This window comes from Topomyia yanbarensis, chromosome 3 (assembly GCF_030247195.1).
Source record: "Topomyia yanbarensis strain Yona2022 chromosome 3, ASM3024719v1, whole genome shotgun sequence".
NCBI lineage: Eukaryota > Metazoa > Arthropoda > Insecta > Diptera > Culicidae > Topomyia > Topomyia yanbarensis.
This window is the reverse complement of record NC_080672.1, coordinates 302,127,567-302,142,130: the sequence shown is the minus strand read 5'-3', so window position 1 is coordinate 302,142,130 and position 14,564 is coordinate 302,127,567. Positions and strand designations below refer to the sequence as shown.

Sequence of the window (14,564 nt, the reverse complement as noted above, 5' to 3'; positions counted from 1 at the left end):
ACCGTGAGTCTGATATTAAATTTTCAGTGCGCGGTTAGAATTCTGGCAGAGAGTGGGATAGTTTATATCGATAGGGTTCCCGGTCATGTCGCCATGAGACGTGTTGTCTAATAGGTATGGGCGTATTTTCTTAATTGGTCCAGCTGAAGGCATGGACCCAGGCTTCTAGGATCAAGGATAGACTTTCGGACGTGACCGAGTCGTAATCGCGTGCACGATGGCATTTTTGTAGGTTCCCGCTGAGACCGCGTTTGAGAATGTGTGAGTGTTAAGACGTTCACTATCACCATCTTTGTTGACCCAGCTGAAGACGGGTGTAGAATGGCAGTATAGGACTCGAAAAGAAGAAATAAAAGACAAAATATGAGAGACGTAATAGATTAGATAGGTACAAGATACAGCTGAAGTTATGATCGTCACATGAGACATACATTAGTACTTCAAACACTACTAATACTTGAATAGCCAATCACCACACATAGCACATCCTTTCTCAATTATCTATTTGTTACTGGTTGATTGTTGGTTATGAACTGGTAAATAGAGGAGAGGTATAGAACAGATAAAAGGCTCATATCAGCCCTCCCGGCCTCCTCGACACACCACTATCGAGGCGTATTGTAATCAACATCTTGAAGCGGGCTTCTTATATAAATCAAATCCTCAGTAGTCATAATGCTTGGTGGATTATTAACATGAGAACTAATTAACCTCTAGGAGTAGAACTTGGTGCAAATAAAAACTAAAAAGAGCGAAGGTCTATTGTGGCTTGATGATGTTTACAATACCGTCAATCCCATCAACCTGCGAGAGGGCTTTTAATGTTATAAGAACTTTTATATAAAAAATATAACTTTTTCAAATAGAATAATCTTTGATTCGGGAACTCAAGATTGAATACTGTTGCCTTCATATGAAATAGCATGCTTTGTAGTACAGATCACCAAAAAACGGCAAATACGATATTTTTATGTCTTGCAATATTTACTCAAAAAATTGTTTATTTTTAGAAAAAAGTATATATAACTTTCTAACGAGCGGAGCTAGAGGTTCAATGTATTATGACAAATTTTTCTCCTTCAAAATATCTGAAAGTATTTCTAAAGTGATCTTAATGAAAAATCAAAACTGCAAAAGTTATACAAAGAAAACCATTTTTTAAGAAACGCCCTAATTTTTTTGGCGAATTTCTTGTAAAATGAAAAGTATACGACATAGAGTTTCAGTGTCTTCGACAGTGTTTTTCAAAATTTTATTATCTTCAATTTTGTGGAAGACAGCGAAACTCTATCTCGAACCATTAAAAAGTTATTTTCCTGATTTAAAAAAAATTAGAACCACCCTACCAACTATTTAAAATAATAGAAAAGTATTGTAAAGTGCAATATTTTATCATGAAAACGAAACTACATTTTTATATTGTTCACCGTGAAAGTAATCTAAACATATTACAAAGAGTCAATTCATGAAAAACCAAATTTTTAATAACTTTTTCAGTTTTCATTTTTTTACAATCTATCCTTCAGATGTTTTTCAGGGTTTTTGAAGACGAACATTTTCTTCTAATACATCAAAAATCTAGCTTTTATTATTCAGAAGATATAAGCACTTAATATTTCAAAAATAGATTTTTTTAAATCAATTTTATGAAATTTTAAAAAATATCGTACTCGCCATTTTTTGCTCAATTATAACTCTAATCATGACCTTATTTATAGTTCAAAAAGAATTATCTTTTATTTGCCCCAAATGAGTGATATTGTTATTCAAAACAACCCCATTTTTGGCAAAAAAGTGCTCATAGCTTTTCAACGCAAATAGCTAGATATATAGCGCCATGAAACAAATTATTCGCCTTGAAACAATCTTAAAGTTGTCTGAAGACTACTTCAGTTTTTAATGAATACAGCAAAAGTTATTGGAAACTGTATTTCGAAGAAACACCCTGAGCTCCGACTTTAAATTTATTGTAAAATAAAAAGTATGACAGATAGAGCTTACATGTTTTCAGCAAACTTTTCCAAAATTTGTCGTTCTACAACTTCGCTGATGATCGTTTGGCTCTAGCTAGAATGATTAAAAAGTTAATTTTTTGATCTTGGTAAAATTAGAACCACCCTAACTGATGTTTTAACAAAAAGAGGGGGCTCATAAACTAAGAAAACTTCTGCAAAGACTTAATAAGGCTAAGTTGTTTAGTTTTAGTAAAATCCCAAAATTCCTGCTAAATTTGCGTTCTGTACCACTGTGCATTCTAAGAAAAAGAGCAATGGGAATTCTCAGATTTGTTTTTAAATATCTATTTAAAAACTATTGTTTTTTCTACACCCTAGATTGCAGGATTCAGTTATCGAAGTACATAGTTGAATAAAGTATTCAAAAACATTATAATATCTTTGTTTCTACTGTATAAATCAACTAAATGATAATATCGACGATTGTTTACTTTTTCAATCCCACGTATCATTATCGAAGTATCGCCCGTACCTTACAATAACTACTGCTTTATGCCATCGATTTCTACGGGTTTTCCTTAAAGCATTATTGTTACTATTTACAGTTTGATAAGCATGGAAAATTGCAAAAAAATGTGTCGCCATTGCATGTTTTGCTGAAAATTGGGAAAGCAATATCATACAAGTAAATTGTAATTTATTGGGTTTTATCATCCCCCTTGCGCAAAAAAGTTTGTCATCTTTGAAGCAGCCCATTGCACAACACTATTCTAATTCTTGTCATTAGTCCCAAAAACACCCACCCAGGAAAAATCCTGTTGTAGATGGACGTGCAATTCATTTCTACGTTCATTTACGATAATGTTTAAATTCAGTAAGTAATCAAAACATTCTGTTACAGAATGAATTCCAGACCTTGCGCAGTCATGACTCTAGATTCTTTTATATAATCCTAGTCAAGGTGTAACCTTGCCATTTCACTCGCCTCTTTTTTGATTTGAAATGTAACCCTTTTTTACTAACGTCGAATAATATTCTGCTGCAATGCATCGATGGAATTCCAGCCAAATCGCATTGATGATCCCAGAACGTTTGCTAGATTCTGAAAAATCAACTAACTTAGATCAGTAGAAATAAACAGCTGGCTAAACTATTAAATTCATTGTTTACAGCAAACCTAATGGAGGCAATCCAAAAAAATTTCCAGTAATAGATTTCTTACACGATTTACCGCACATCAGTCCAATCACAACCACCGCACACAGCCATTCTTTTCTTCACTATATTAAAACAACCACTACAAGCGCGAACACTACTGTTGCTCGCGCATTTCGGAACGAACAAACACACACACCGATGCCTTCACTGCGCGAAACACCGTTCACTAGACTGACACTCTTCACGTTTAACAACGCTGCCGATGACGGCAACTTTGGCAGATTGACTGTGTCTCTCCCAAACTCATTGGAGCAGTGAACCAAGTGTCTCTTTTTCTCCCTCTTCAATCCGCGCACCCTCTCAATTACAATCGTATAACCCTTTCCGATATTTCCTTACACTTTGCACCCCCACGCAATTCGGGTTGCCCTGGAACGCGCCCTGCCTGACTGTCCAGCAGTCAGCCATTATTAGTGCTCTGAAGCGAACGCCAACCTGCTACAGAGCAAGAAAGGAAAGAGCAAAAGTTGCAAGGATCGACACAATCGACGACGAGAGCTTTCTTTCGCACCTCTTTTCTGTTATTATTATTCCCACATTCCACTTCTCCCCTATAGGCAATAACTGGCAGCGTTCCACCACTCCTCACCGAAACGAGATGTGTACGGTTTTCTTTTATCGAACCGCGCCGAGACGCGGGTTTTATGTTATTGCTTTACTACCTCACAACCACCCACCCAGGCCCACACCATGCGTTTGTTTACCGTTTTATGCTTTGCTTTCTTCGCACTTTAGCACATCAAGCATGCATGGAAATGTGGGTATACGGATGAAGAACATTTTGGGAGTAAGATGCTGTTTTTCATCGGGAGCCGTTGCGAATTGCGATGCTTTAGTCGTGTTAGTTGGTTCCATGGGACGCGCGCTTCACTGCACAAGATTTGCCTCTCGCTAATTATTTTGATTGTTATGCTTTCCATCTTTCTCCGTGTGTTCGTCTGGGTTGGGGATGGAACATGGTATGCGTATGTTACTAATCGCTACTTAAACCTAGGATCGCGATGTTACCCAGATCGTGATTAGAAAATAGCCATGATATTATCGGTATTTTTCCATGGCAGATGCGACCATTTTTCATCGCAGTATATTACGGAGCGCTATTCGGCGTGCAATTAGTCGCAATGCTTTTCTTATGCGATCAATGACACAATCGAAAAATGCAGGGGAAGTGCGTCGAATTTTTTCAAAGTTTTCGTACAAAGCACGTTTTTTAAATAATTTGTGTTATACACTTGAGTTACTTTTTTAGTATACAAACCATTCTGAACCACACCTTCCATACCTGTTAAGGCAACTGATTGTCTCTCGTCATTTCCTTAATTGGCATGCTATTTAAATAAGCATAAACATAAGAGCCCGTGTTTGCTTCTCCGTTACTGATCAGAACCAATTGAGTTTGGAAAATGTTCATTGGAACAACATGCTTGGGACTAGCATAATGTGCCACATTGTACAATCTATACCGATCTCTGCATGCTGATCAATACCGACACTGGCCACGTCCGATTGCAGATTTTCTAGGGGAAAGAAGAAATGTTAGTCCGATACATGTTGCTGCTAGCGACCGAGGAATCCTCTGCATCTCCACATGTATCACTTGAAGGAGAGATTTGTTGGTGAGTGTGCCAGTAGCATTATCATGTAAAAAATTGCTCTGGGAAGCCGGCTGCCGAGAATTCGGAATATTATCTTTTATCGTAATAAACTGATTGGCCAAATAAGCAACTTGAACGCCTGGATAGCCGGCTATGAGAAGCATTGCTTATAATTTCATAAATCGATATCGTTCAATTTTCTATCTTGCAGCGAATTTTAATTCCTAAACCTCAAAACCTCAAAAACTAAACAAATTTGAATGGTCACTAGTAGATAGTTTTAAATCCAACTCCGTGGTACTAATGGAGGTGTTACTGAGTCGGCAGCATTACATTAACCTTCCGGCAGTCGCGCTAGTTCACTGAGTGCACGCTGCTCTGAAATCTAGCGAAATTGTCTTAGGGCACCAGCGAGTGCTCGTTCAGTGAGCCATTTGCGTGACTTCCGGAGGGTTAAGTAAACACTCGAAAAGTTCTGGAAAGAAAACTGCGGTGAGAAAAACAACGTTTTTGTCAACGTATGCCCCAGCATTATGTGGCAACACGTCCAACGCTATATAGATAACTGTTCGATTGGATTCGTTTTTAACATTTAACATTGGATTCGTGTCTAACACGAATCCAATCGATCTAGTTCGCTTTATATATTTGTTCTAGTAAATCTGCAGTTCTCTTTATAGATTTTTCCACATTTCTCAACTTATTCTTAATATCAGTGAACGTTGTCGTACCCGACAATGACAGTTTTCATTATATTAGTTCGTCGACAGCGGCAGAAATAACTCGCTTTCGGAGGGTCAAGTTTGTTCGTACGACCAAAAAGGTATTTTTTCACTTGGAGTCCCGGGTCTCTTTTTTTAGAAACGTGATTCGCCACAGAAAACTCTCCAACGTGCCAAATATTAAATTATTTATTTTTTGATGGAAGTTTTCACCCGAAACTAATATTTTTCACACCATTAATCAGGGATTTTGGATAGGTGGAAATGAAGCTCAGCCTTACGATAGTCTTTTTATACAGCTACATCATATACATAATTCTGCTTTGATAACTGATCGCACAACAAATATTTGTTTATTTTGTGCCTCCGAAATACAGCGTGCAGACACCTTTTAAAGCTATAAGGAGAAAATTCAGTCGAGACGGCAAATATCACCTACTAAAACACTGCTTAAGGTTCTACTGAGAAAGCTTGAAAAAGCGGCCATCTTGGAAAACGAAAAAAGCAGTTTTTTCTCACATCGTTTGAAAAATCTTCATGAAAATGAATCAGTAATACTCTACCAATGCCCCGACTACATTGATTCATTTTCGTGAAGATTTTCCCAAGGGTGTGAAAGAAAACTGCTTTTTTCGTTTTTCAAGATGGCCGCTTATTGAGGCGTTCTCAATTGAACCTGAAGGCCAATTGCTGCGGGCCGTGATTCTGAATGTGATATTCATTGTACGGTTCAGCCCGCACATATCTAGGTACTCCACGATTACCGTGAAGGGCTCGAGCGTTTGTGCGTCAACGTGTTAGGTCGTGTGTGCGTTTATATGTCGCGTGTGATAACATGCATTTAACTTCACGTGAATAAATTCGATTGTATGACCGTGTGTCCTCTCGCATATTCACGTGTTTGTCGATGATCGCGCGCGGACCGTGAATCTGACATTTAATTTTCGTTGTACGGCTCAGATGCTAGAAGAAAGTGAGTTCTTCCATATCAATAGAGATCCCGGTCAGTGGATTTTGTAGTTCGCGTTTGTAACTTCAACGTTTGTAGTTCTCGTTTGTAACTTCGTAAGTACCAAAACGTTCACCTTGTTACCGGGGTGTTATCAAATTTGCGCGATCACTGGGGTAGGAGCTCGTGGATAATCGCGAAGGGATTAAGCGTTCGTATGTTAACATGTTTATCACGTGTGTTCGCATGAAAAAGACGTCGTGAGTATAAATTCGGTTTTGTAACCATGTGTCCATTCACATATTCGCGGTTGTTCTTGGATGGTCACACGGACCACCATTCTGATATTTAGTTTTCGATGCACGGTTCACATTCCGACAAGGAGTGAACTACCACATACCACTAGTTCCCGGTCATGTCGCCATGGAACGTGTTTTCCAGTGGATATGAGAGCTTTCTTTTTTAATTGATCCAATTGAAGGCATGAACCTAGACTGCTAGCACCGAGAATAGAGACTTTCAGAAGTGACCGGTTCGTGTTCACGCGAGCGATGAGTTAATGCTTGAGACCACGTTTGTAAATTTATAGGTGCTACAACGTTCACTTAATTACCGGTGTGTTTTACTATTGGCGAGATCGCGGGCGTAAGTATGTGTAGATAATTGCAATTGCATGTTTGCGTTTAGGACCAGGTTTGTGTTATCACGAAAGTCGCGAGCGTTTGTATATTTGGAAAGATTGTGAATGTATATGAAAGAATATGCAATTAGTTGTTGGTGAGTGTTAGTAAGAATCTAATTTAGGATATAATAATAAAATGAGTGCTGAATAAAGAAAAAAATCAAAGAGATTAATTAGAAGTGTACAAATGGGCCGAAAATGTTTATGGTATGCATGGATAGTAGACAAGCAGACTAATAGATGTGCAACAAAAACATACTAATGGTGTGGAAGAAAAGATGCCGTGTAACATGCAATCAAACTAATTGAACTCATCTAAATGCCAGCAAAAGGTGTTTCTCTACCATTAACGACAATTGCATACTGCTAGAATTGTATCGTGCTATGCTGACCGGGGATGAATGATACACATGTGTCAGTAAATTAATTATCCCTTAATATATTCAATTCGATCTTTCGAATGTCAAATACACAAATTGAACACCAGATTTACCCACTATTCTATCATATATGTTAGTTCTGCATCCATTCAGCTGTCATAAATACTCAGACGAACACTTACACAGACAGACATGCGACTACTACATAACAATTGTGCTTTTCTTTAACCTTCCGTAAGTCGCGCTAGTGCACTGCACTGAGTGCACGCTGCTCTGACAATCTAGTGAAATCGTCTTAGCACACCAGCGGCTGCTCGTTCAGTGGGCCATTTGCGCGACTTTCGGAGGGTTAATTAGCTTGTCCATGACGAAGTCGACCGATAAATCAACACACAATGACTCCCACTGCGTTAGTTTGGGCTGGTGTGGAGTATAAAAAACCATAAAAAAGGCCCCTAAGCCCTTTTGGTCTTCTCGATGCACTACTATCTAGGCGTCATGCAATGACCATCTTAAGGCGTGACATACCTTATTTTTCAAAAAATCGAAACTTTTTTGTTACTTTATCTAAAAGTACAACTCCTTGAGAATATTTTCCCAAATTTTTATAGAGATCCGAGAAATAGATCGTTAGTTACAGCACTTCCAAGACGCGCTTCGTCTACCAAGAGCAGTGGCAACTGGCAACTTAAAATTTTAAACTCGATTTTCTCGAAATGAAGACTTTTTTTCATTAGGTCCAATCTGCAAATGAGAGCCCTCTTTTTTCGCTTTTTCTTTTGATTATTACTGCGAAGCCACAAAACTTTTTAAGCATTTATCAGTATGTTTCGAAAGGCCAAGGTTTTTACTAGCTTATTATGCATACAGTTGACGGGAAATCAGAAAGGTGACCGAGTAATTCGCGGATAAGAAAGCAAACAAAGAGAGGCTCTCTTTTGCAGATTGGACCTATTGAAAAAAAAGTCTTCAAATGATGTTTTTCCAAAAATAGTTTTTCCGTGATCACGATTGCCAAAAACCCTCTTAACCGATTTTCTTCATTTTTTTCGAGAAAAACGCGATTAAAGTTACACACGGGATATACATAAGAATCGTTGCGGAAGAATTGAAAATTTGAACATTTATATGTATTGTTTTCGTTTGGGATATCATTTTTATCATCATTTTGGGATATCATTTTTACATCCCGAAGCACATTTTAGACTAATAAATAGTAAAGCGAATTTATTTAAATTCTACTGTGGAGTAACCCTTAATGATTCCTTTTTTATGCATAAATTCTCGTTTCGCAGATGAAAATACTGGGCGTTTGGCGCTATATTTGAAACATTTTGGAAAGTATTTTGAGATCCACTCCAAAATTTTTACACGATGTTTCTTCCATGATTCTTAGTATTTAAAGAATTTGGTGTAGTTTTGAAAGAATTCAATTTGTTTATAACAATTGCAGAATACATAAGTTTCGTTAATTTATCCGGTTAGGTCATGAAAAAAAACGCAACTTCTAATTAATATCTCTCGCTTTTTTGTAAACAGCCAATAAGCATGTTGTCAAAATTCACTTTGAGAGACAATTCTGGACAAACCGTAACTCACCGCGAATGGATGCTAACATTTTATGAAAAAGAAAAGTTTTCTTCTTCGTCTGCTGCTGTGATTTATAATCGGCGATAATTGGTTTGTTCAGAATTTCCTCTCAAAGTGAATTTTGAAAGTATGCTTATTGGCCCTTTTCCAAAAACGCGCGAGATTTTCTCCATACTCAGAATAGTTTCCGTGTTTATCAGTGATTGAAAACTGTTCAATTTTATAAATCAGTCTATCTTCTGACCTCGCACAGCAAAAGCAAAAAATCGCTGCGCTTTAAGCACAAGTGAAACAAGCCAGCGCTTTATTCTATATCCAGGGCACAAACAGTATTGTATTGTTGCTCCCGGCAGCGCAGTGTAATGCGTCTGCTAAAGGAAACAAAACTGCCCGATGCTACGCGATAACACAATTTTGATCTACTTTAATAAAACTCGTGTTATACTCACAGTTCAGGAAGTGGAATAACGAGTTAAAGTTAAAATGGAGCCTAATCTCGCGAAAAATGATATGGTGAATGTTCGTATCTATGATTCGGCACCATACACTAAGGAAGATTACATCAAACGAATTATGTCGTAATACGGAGAAGTGGAATCTATTACGAGTGATACTTGGAGTGATTTTTTCACCGGTATTTCCAACGGCGTTCGTGTTGTAAGGATGCGGGTGACTAACCGAATACCTTCTTTCATGACTATCGAATGCAAATCACCGGAGAATGGCGTAACCTATAAGCAAACAATACTGATCACATCCCGGGCTGACCCCTACGTGCCAATCCTGAAACCAGACAGCCCACTACGGAAAACATACACGGAAACAACTAGTCAAAACTCTTCTACATCTGCCAACTCTAACAAGCAGCCATCGTCGCTGACAGATAAACCAAAAACAACGATTCAATTAACCAATAACGAAGAGACAATGACCACGACAACCGCTCCAAAACCAAAAAATAGCATCACCAATATAGAAGCAAATACCGATGTAGACGGATTTACAACAGCGACCCGTAAGAACAAGAAACATATAAGAACCTTTAACATTGAACAGTAAGAAAGCAGTACCGGTGATGACATGGACGTGAACAATAACGCGAGAGAAGCCAGACTGAATGACCTCCAAGCTGCGACGGATAGGGCAACCAATGCCTCTCTTCCCGGAAAAAGGATTTTAACACGCAACAGCGAATTGCGTCAACAAGATTTAACAAACACCTTTAGTATTGTGAACTTGATCATTGGTGGTACTGGATGTTGATGTTGAGGTACATGATGCAGCATTTGCACTTGTCCATATTACACACCGTTTGTGGTTCAGGTAAAGGTATGGAAAACTGTGGATTGCAATTTAATTCCATAAATAAGTTTTCCTCGATGATTTCTGACCATGGTTGTTCGTAGTGCGCCGTCTTTTCACAGAACTGGCACGTATTAGTTGGTCGTTGATATGTGCAAAAATATCTCTGAGTAATGGTACTGTTGTATTATGTTTTGTATTACAGGGACAGGTGGAAGTAAATGCATCAGTCCACCCGCATTCACTAAACACTGTTCAAAATATCGGGAAATAGTTCATTCCATGGATTCTAGTCATCACAAATATTAATCATTTAATGGTCTCTGTGCCACTAAGTGCCTGATCTTGTAGCCGAACTACGATTTTGTCATTCTCGTTATATATGGGTTGACACACACAACCACGTGTTCATATTGGTATGAGGCATGCAAAATAAATTGTTTAACCTGGGTCATTTTTTTGAACGTTATCAGTACTGAATACCTGAAGTGGTAAATTCAATAAAGACAACTTTCGTAAGCTAACGCTCCATTCTCCACATCTCAACTGCTCGGGCATATGCGAAAAGACTGGAAGTCAATAGCAACCGCATTTGACCGGACAACCACTCATCTCGACAGATCATTTTGTATACACTTTCTTTTGTTCTTCAGACAAGGCACACAGTATAAAAATAACTGTTTTTGCATTCACTTCGCACTGACTCAGGCAGAAGCAGAAAGCACAAAATATCGCGACCGTTGTATTTGCTGGTTGGAAAGTTTTATATTGACGTCGTAATGATCGAAAGAAAGTAAACAAAGGTATGCTCTACATTGTGACTTGGGTCATATTTGGGATTTTCGATTGATTGACACCGGTGTAGTGGAGTGTACTGGTTTTGCACCATTTTTGCACTTTCTAGCAGAAGTGCAGAAAACTGGGTTTGTTCCATGGACACTTCTGTTAGAAAGTGCAAATCCAGTGCACTTCATTACACCGGTGCACATCAACCGAAAATTCCAATAGAAAATTGTTCCCAGATTTTGTATGTTGTAGTAGAAGTTGTATAGAAGTTCGAAAGCCTTGAGGCATCCCATGAAGTTTGAAAGACTTTTTTGTAGATTTCGGGACTTTCTAGTAGCACTATGAGCGTCGTTCATGAAAATTATCTAAGTTCCACTGAACTACTCTGACTTAGTAAAATATACGTGAAATTTGTGAACACTGAATTCCATACGATTATAATATTATACGGTTTCCCTGAAGCTTGAAGGCCTCCCCCAAAGCCCATAGATACATAGGGTGAAAGCTGCCGACACCGTGTGAATCAGCAACACATGTGACCATATGACACAGATGCTGCTGCAGTCACAATAGTCGATCAAACAAAACACTCATGCAGGCAATTGGTGAGGGACAAAAGAACAAAAAAACTAGCTCATTCAAGAGTTTCAACGTCGCAAAGGCTTAGTGTGGAAGTTTTCCGCGACTTAACATTTTATCGGTTCCGACAGCATGAAGTACAAAGCTAATTTGCGCTCGTTCGGACATGCCGCAGACTCTGGTGATTAGCATGTCTAATGCCAAAAGATCCTGACTCTTGCCGTAGCAGACAAAGGGTTAAATCGCCGGGAAACTCTGTGTTTGCTCATATGACCCTATTCCACGCTTTTCTAAACTTTCTTCCTTCAACTGCTTGCTCTCCTTCGACTACTATGGCTCCTAATATTGAAAAATATACTTCACCTTCCAGTTCCTTGCTGATTAAATGCCGTTAAAGCTATACGCACGCTGTGTCCTGTCGCCTCGTGAGCGAACAGCTTAAAACAGTTAAAAAATTGATTCAGTAGGTCGTTAACAAAAATGGGAAAAAAGAAGATACTCTGGAGTTTGACAAAAACAGCCCTTGAAACTTGTTGATTTACCCTGAACATTATTTGACACACAAATCATTTGAAATTCTAAGGACCGCTATAACATTTCGACACAGATCTTTCAATAGGGCTAAAGTCGCAATGTACTCAAATGGAGAAAAATCAGTTTCAATATACGGCGATGCTTTTCTAAATGTAGTTTTTATTGTAGGTATAAATTACTTTATGACCATGTTTTTCCGGAAGCATCTATGGTTAAACCTTATGACAATATAACAAAGAATTTAATTCCTATGTGCTTTTAGTGGGTAGAAACTAAAAAAATGCTTACGCCCAATTTGCATCCCAGTCGTGATTTCGCCCTTCAGCAACCACCATTTGCGGAAGGGCTAAACGGTGTACATAATTTTCATAAGGGCGCGGTAAAAGGGCTAAACTGACTCTGTCTTGCTGGGTAGGGCTGGGTAAATGGGCGAGCTTGACAGTATACTTTTTAATAGGGCTCAGCAAATGGGCGCATAGAAACCCAATGTAAATGATAGGGCGCGTGTATCTTTTCTTCGAATTTCATGAAAATATCGAAATATTCGAATGTTTATGTGCAACAACTATCGAGTAGACATGATCCTAGTAGATATTGCTTATCATTTATATAATAGAACCACCGTTTAAAGAATAATTTTGTGAATAATAAGCGTACGCCCGGTTCTGTCAAAAAATGTAAGTTTAGCCTTTATATTCCATATGAGAAGAAGGGCCTAAGTCGAAATCTCGAAGAAAATGCATGTTTCGCCGTTTTGTTTTCTTTAATTATAAATCGAACTAAAAACCATTTTAACTAATTTTCACCTCAATCTTGTAGTATTTTTGTCGCATAATGTCATAATAGCGAAAACGCAGTTTGTTTACATTTGCGATTTAAGCCCTAATGAAAGATCTATGTCGATTTGTTTCCCGAAATTGATAGGGCTATCCTCAAACTAGTTAGATATCCTTAAAGCTTCCCAAAAAGTTATCAAAAGCCAGTGTAAACTATCATTGTCAACCAAATCATGAGCTCTTCAGTACTTTTTGTTTCCTAAATAAACGACTGTTGTAATTATTTTAGTATTCATTGAAATTGGCCAATTTGCAAATTACTTGTTTCTTACAAATATTACGACGCCATCAAAAAACTTTCCAGTAATTTCGATGTAGACTACCTTGGAATGATTTAAGGTACAAACTGTAAAACGACCTTATAGAAATAACGTTTACAAAATCAAATCATTTTTCTGATTGAGTCTTCCTTCATTGTATCTAATGAGCAAAAATGACGATTATTGTAAACTAAAGCAAAAACAAACGCTTACCTACGGAACTTGCTGGAATTCAATCCTTGCGCACGTCATCAGCGCCAAAAAAAATCAAAATCCTTTTGCTGGTTTTCGGTTTTCTTACTTTTGCACCCACAGTTGGAATTAAATTCAATCACCGTCACTCCCCACACTGCCGATCGATCCTGTGACGTTGCTGTGGCGTTTTCAAAAGTCAATTAGCTGTTTCCATGCGGGGCACGGAAGACGACACACGGGGAGGAAATGATGAGTCGCCAAAAAGGAACCACTCGGCGCGAGAAACGGTCGAAGCGATGATGAAGGACGAAGGGAAAACGGGACACCGCACTTTTCGATTGATGAACGATGGATTGCTGATTGCGGTGCTCTTCTTTTGTCCCGCACGTAGGAAAGAGAAAACGGCACCAACTACGAACACTATATTCTCAAACACCAACACACTGGCGCGGATCAATCAACGAATGTATGCAGTTTTTGAATGAAACGCGCGATCGCGATACGCAACACTGAACGAGGTAAAATACACATACGCACGCATATAAACAGGCGGCGTGGGAAAGCGCGACACGCGAGGTGGCCGCTGTCGCTGCTGATGCGATGCAAACTGACGCAACTACTACCACCACGCGAGCTCAGCGAGAAAAATAATCCGATCCACTACACTCACACCAACACACTCCCAGCCTGCAGCAGTGTGAACGCGAGGGAGGGTGAGCGAAAAAAATGTCAGCAAGAAAACTCCTTTGCTAATGGAGGCTGAGTGCGAAAAATCCAACTTTAATCCACCTAATCGGGCTGCCCGTGGGGGAAAAATACCACACACAATACGTACACCTTCCCCGCTACCACGGACAACACTTTTCGGCTAATCTTGAGCGCGTTTTCACCAGGAAAAAACGTCTTTCCGCGAGCACAAACCGATGTGTGTTCACACTTCTTCGACGATCTATCGCAACATACAGAAAATTTCGAAACGCG

The 14,564-nt window shown here is 38.7% G+C and overlaps 1 protein-coding gene across 7 annotated transcripts in view; it reads right to left on the bottom strand.

The window, feature by feature from the left end:
- Positions 1 to 14,564, bottom strand: part of LOC131693228 (longitudinals lacking protein, isoforms J/P/Q/S/Z) — a 90,883-nt gene extending 76,319 nt beyond the window's left edge. Inside the window, exons 1-3 of one of the 7 annotated variants that reach the window (XM_058980884.1) lie at positions 14,419 to 14,560; positions 14,254 to 14,342; positions 13,602 to 14,092 (exon numbers count right to left, since the gene is read on the bottom strand). The gene's annotated coding sequence lies outside the window, so the exon portion shown is untranslated. Of the gene's footprint in view, positions 1 to 13,601 lie in introns of all 7 variants that reach the window. The other 6 variants (XM_058980881.1, XM_058980882.1, XM_058980883.1 and 3 more) reach the window with 6 other exon arrangements.